The sequence below is a fragment of the Hemiscyllium ocellatum genome, chromosome 10, assembly GCF_020745735.1.
Source record: "Hemiscyllium ocellatum isolate sHemOce1 chromosome 10, sHemOce1.pat.X.cur, whole genome shotgun sequence".
In the NCBI taxonomy this organism is placed as follows: Eukaryota; Metazoa; Chordata; class Chondrichthyes; order Orectolobiformes; family Hemiscylliidae; genus Hemiscyllium; species Hemiscyllium ocellatum.
In genome coordinates, this window is record NC_083410.1 from 113,883,080 (window position 1) to 113,888,919 (window position 5,840).

The 5,840-nt window shown below is 41.3% G+C and overlaps 1 non-coding gene across 1 annotated transcript; it reads left to right on the forward strand.

The window, feature by feature from the left end:
• The first annotated feature begins 301 nt into the window (after window positions 1-301).
• trnal-uaa (transfer RNA leucine (anticodon UAA)) lies at window positions 302-384 on the forward strand. Its single transcript has one exon. It is a non-coding gene; the product is annotated as a tRNA-Leu (tRNA).
• The last annotated feature ends 5,456 nt before the right edge of the window (window positions 385-5,840 follow it).

The window sequence follows — 5,840 nt, forward strand, 5'->3', positions numbered from 1 at the left end:
AGTGGGCGGGACGTGGATGCGCGGGCGGGAATTGAGTCAGTCGGTGGGGGCCTGGATAAAAGGGAGGGACTTGAGTCGGTGGGCGGAGTCGGGATCCGTGGGCGGGGCGCGGTGCAACTGCTTCTGGGCCTCGGGTCTCGGGTTACACTATCGCTGTCCCGCAGGCGCGGGCCCGGGGCAGGGATTCCCGGCGATACCGCAGGTTTGGGGACTCCCAAACAAATACATAAAAACTCATCAGAAGCAACGTTTGTAACTATCAACATCATGGGGCCATGTTCCAGTAGACTTTCTATCTACGACCAGGATGGCCGAGTGGTTAAGGCGTTGGACTTAAGATCCAATGGACATATGTCCGCGTGGGTTCGAACCCCACTCCTGGTAACTCTTTTGTGTCACAGCAAATTCTAACTGATTCTCAACTTTTAACTCACTGCTTACTTGAAAAAAGATGGCATTAAAAACTGTACAAAATATTGCTTCAAAAATACATATTTTGTCATACATTTAGAATCCTTATGATGTGTGAATCAAATTATATACAATAGCATATCAAAATGCTCGTCTACAAACAGTGCAAATTTAATGTTCTGAATTATTTTATAAAATATAATCTATGTTGTTGTCTATTTATTAAAGTGCTTATGAAATTGCACTGTTATATTTTACATTCCCGGAGAATTCTGCATGAATTATTAAATATTTTTTACATAATGTGTCTATTCATTCATTCATTCATTCATAGTCTTCTTCCAAGTTAGACCCTTGGAATTGATGATGTGGAGGTACCGATGTTGGACTTGGATGGACAAAGTTAAAAATTATACAACACCACGTTATAGTCCAACAAGTTTATTTGGAAGGTTGTACCTACAAATAAACCTGTGGGACCATAATCTGGTGTTGTGTGAGTTTTAACCTTGGAATTGAAGATGTCTTGCTCCCACGCCGGTTTGAAATGGCTAATGTTTGATCTACACATTCTGTTATGTGCAGGGCAGTTGCTGTTCGAAGGGGTCAGGTAGATAAAGTTGTTTGGAGGTTTGTGCGGTATTTTTCATGCTTCACCTTTACGTGGATATGTTCCCAAAAATGCTCCCAGAGTATTCGGGACTTTCCCAAAAGAACCTTCTTCACTGAGGCCAGCGTCTCCCATTTTTCAGCGGGATATTTCACCTCATCAGGGATACTCTCCAGTCACCCTTTAAATGTTTCCGCTACTCTTTAATTTATAGTATTTATTATATTAAATAAATACTTTAATAGAGTCTATTCCCATATTATGTAAGGAAAGTTGCAATGTGTTTACAATTAAAATTATTTTAAATATTTTAAAATGCACGCTGCTTAATCATCCAGACCTGCAACATCTGTAAAAAAAAAGTACTTAGTAAAATATAAACCCTAAAACATGAAGTGAGTAGGCAACGGTGTTTTTTTTTAAATCACTCACGGAATGAGGGCGTCGCTGGATTAAAGTTAAAAATATATGTTTTGCAAATTAAGGGCAACCTATGATTGAATCTGGACTTGGATGGAATGAATTGGAAATTCAAGATTTCGGGTTCAGGAGATGGTAATTTGTCCAGAACATTCTCAGAATTATCCTGTGGATAGCAGAACATTGACTCCCAGTGTTGAGTGTTCCACATTACAACACAATCCTCCCTTGTCACAAATGGCAGCAGAGGGCAGCAAGTTGAATTCTGTGTCATGATTTGGAGATGCCGGTGTTGGACTGGGGTGTACACAGTTAAGAATCACACAACACCAGGTTATAGTCCAACAGGTTTAATTGGAAGCACACTAGCTTTCAGAGCGACGCTCCTTCATCAGGTGATTGTGGAGCTCGATCGTAACACAGAATTTATAGCAAAAATTTGCAGTGTGATGTAACTGAATTCTGTGTCAGCATTAGGTTTCCGGCCTTAAATAACTTCCTGTTTAGAGACAAGCGTAACCAGAAAGAATGTACAGTTCTCTGTAAGATAACAAATAAATGCAAGTAGTTGCATATATTTCACAAGCTTTTTAAAAAATGTTGACTAATTTGCCGAATGCTGGATTACGGTTAATGGGTGAATTGTAAAGTCCGTGGTATTTTTCCCAGCTCACAATTATGCTGTCATGGTATTTGGCTACAAAAAGTTTGCTTTTTAAAAAAATATTATTTAACCTATTTTCTAATCAAGCTGTCTCACAAATGTTATCATAGACCTCCGGAGCAGGTGAGACTTAAACTTGGGTCAGTCGATCTTAGGGGGTAGGGACACGATAAGAAGGCAAGTACCAACTTGTTCAAGTTCATTGTTATTGCCACTAACTGAGACTTTGCTGCTCAATGACGTTATACTTCTAATTGTTCTGTACATCTGACTGAGATCAGCTCTTTGAATACAAATCAGATGTAGTCTGCCTGCCTGAACCACTGACAAGAGAAACTCACTGAGCTGTGAGGAGAGCAGACAGCTCATTAACTGATAACACAGACATCACCTTGCCAATAATGGTGAGTGCTTACCCACTGTAAAAGGATTGATCAACAGTGGAAGCATTAAACCATTAGAGTCATAGAGATATACAGCACAGAAACAGATCCTTTGGTCCAACATGGCTATGCTGACCAGATATTATAAATTAATCCAGTCCCATTTGCCAGCACTTGGCCTATATCCCTCCAAACTCTACCTATTCACATACCCATTAGATGCCTTTTAAATGATGTAATTACCAGCCTCCACCACTTCATCTGGCAGCTCATTCCATACACATACCACCCTTTGCTGAAAACGTTGCTCCTTAGGTCCCTTTTAAATCTTTCCCCTCTCACCCTAAACTTATGATCTCTAATTCTGGACTCCCCTATCCCAAGGAAAAGACCTTGTCTATTTACCCTATCCATGCCCCTCATGATTTTATAAACATCATTAAGGTCATTCCTCAGCCTCCCACATTCCAGGGAAAATAGTCCCAGCTTTTTCAGTCTCTTCTTATAGCTCAAACCCTTCAACCCTGGCAACATCCTCATAAATCTTTTCTGAGCCCTTTCAAGTTTCACAACATCCTTCCGATAGGGAGACCAGAATAGTGCACAATATTCCAAAAGTGGCCTAACCAATGTCCTCTACAACCATAACATGATCTCCCAACTCCTAAATTCAATACTCTAATGAATAAGGGAAAGCATACCGAATACCTTCTTCACTATCTGATCTACCAGAGACTCTACTTTCAATGAACTATGAACCTGGACTACAAGGTCTCTTTGTTCAGTAACACTCCCTAAGACCTTCCCATTAAGTGTATATGCCCTGCCCTGATTTGCCTTTCCAAAATGCAGCACCTCACATTTATTTAAATTAAACTCCATCTGCCACTCTTTGGCTTATTGGTCCATCTGATCAAGATCCTGTTGTACTCTGAGGTAGTATTTTTCTTCACAAATACTACCCAAACTGTTGAGTATTTCAGCATTTTCTTTTTTTATTTCAGGTGTGCTGCAATGGGCCACACACACTGCAGCACACCTGAACTGCAAAAAGATGAAGAAGAACACCTCTACAATGTATTCGCCAAAAACGGATACCCCCACAATTTCATCAACAGATGCCTAAGGGAAAGACAACGGAATGAGGACATGCCACAACCCAAAGGACTAGCTACGTTACCATACATCAAGAACATTTCTGAACTGACAGCCAGACTACTATGACCACTAAGACTCATAACAGCTCATAAACCCACAACCACTCTCAGACAACAACTCACCAGGACAAAGGACCCAATACCCAGCATGAGCAAAACCAACGTAGTGTACAAAATCCCATGCAAGGACTGCACAAAATACTATATAGGACAAACAGGAAGACAGCTAACGATCCGTATCCATGAGCACCAACTAGCCACGAAACGACATGACCAGCTATCCTTTGTAGCCACACACACAGATGACAAGCAACATGAGTTCGATTGGGACAACACTACTATTATAGAACAAGTCAAACAGAGAACAGCCAGGGAATTCCTAGAGGCATGGCACTCATCCACAGATTCTACAAAAGAACACATTGACCTGGACCCAATATACCGGCCACTGCAACGGACAGCTGGAATGGACAACCAGAAGTGGCAGAGACAAACCAGTATAAATGTCGGAGGAAACAACACAGAAGCGCTTCACAGGAGGCTCCCAAGCACTGAGGATGTCACTTAAACAGGGGACGAAACGTCTGCAACACAAATTCCCAGCTCGGCGAACAGAACCACAACAATGAGCATCCGAGCTACAAATCTTCTCACAAATGTTGAATCGTGATAAAATAAAGATAGGAGACAGAGGGTGTGTAGGAGAGTTGCTTTTCAGACTGGAGACCTGTGACCAACGGTGTGCCGCAAGGGTCAGTGCTGGGTCCACTGCTTTTCAACATTTATATAGACGATTTGGATGTGAACATCAGAGATATGTCAGTAAGTTTGCAAATGACACCAAAATTGGAAGTGTAATGGACAGCGAAGAAGTTTAGCTGAAAATGTGTTGCTGGTTAAAGCACAGCAGGTTAGGCAGCATCCAAGGAACAGGTTACCTCAGATTACAAGGGTACTTTGATCAGATGGGTCAATGGGCTGAGGAGTGGCAGGTGGAGTTTAATTTCAATAAATGCGAGGAGCTGACTTTTGGAAAAGCAAATCAGAGCGGGGCTTATACACTTCATAGTAAGGTCTTGGGGTGTGTTGCCAAACAAAGAGACTTCGGGGTGTTGGTTCATAGCTCCTTCAAAGCGGAGTTGCAGATAGTCAGGATAGTGAAGATGTTTGGAACACTTGCCTTTATCAGTCAGTGCATTGAGATTAGGAATTGGGAGGTCATGTTATGGCTGTACAGGACAATAGGTTAGGCCACTTGTGGAATATTGTGTTTAATTCTAGTCTCCTCACAATGGGAAAGATTTTGGTAAACTTGAAATGGTTCAGAAAAGATTTACAAAGATGTTGCTAAGATTGGAAGGTTTGACCAATAGAGAGAGGCTGAATAGGCTGGGATTATTTTCTCTGGGGTTTCGGAGGACGAGGGGTGACCTTATAGAATTTTGTAAAATTGTGAGGGAATGAATAGATTGAATAGTCAAGGTTTTTTTCCTTGGATGGAGAAGTCCAAAACTAGAGGGCATAGTTTTAAGGTGAGAGGAAAAGACTTAAAAGGGACCTAAGGGACAACGTTTTCATGCAGAGGGTGATGCATATATGGAATGAGTTTTAGAGGAGGTGGTGGAGTCTAGTACAATTACAACATTTAAAAGACATCTGGATGGGTATATGAATAGGAAGAGTTTAGAGAGATATGGGCCAAATGCTAGCAAAGGGGACTACATTAATGAAGAATATCTGGTTGGCATTGACATGTTGGACCCGAAAGGTCTATTTCTATGCTGTACATCTCTATGACGGAGACCTCTGAACAGAGTTTGATCAGTAGCTCTGCTGCCAAACTCAAGGACAATTAGAGATGACAGTGAGATTAGCTTAATGTCAATACATTAACCTTCCTGTCTTTGTCTCATCGTCAGTACTAAAATTGGGCATAAATTTGATTTGGCACTGGTTTTCTCCAGAGATGGAATGGTCTACTGTGAGGACAGTTACTACTCCAGCAGAGGATTAGGAACAGACTGAATTCAGTGGGGTCACTTCAGGTGAGTTGCATTATCATAAATTTGGAGTCAAGATGCTGAGTTGGGGTTGATTGCTTGCTGGGAAATGGTGGCATTATGAAGCCAACAATAAGTTACATCCTAGGGTTGTTTGGTATATTTTCAAGTTTGCTAACAGGAGCCTGTTATTAC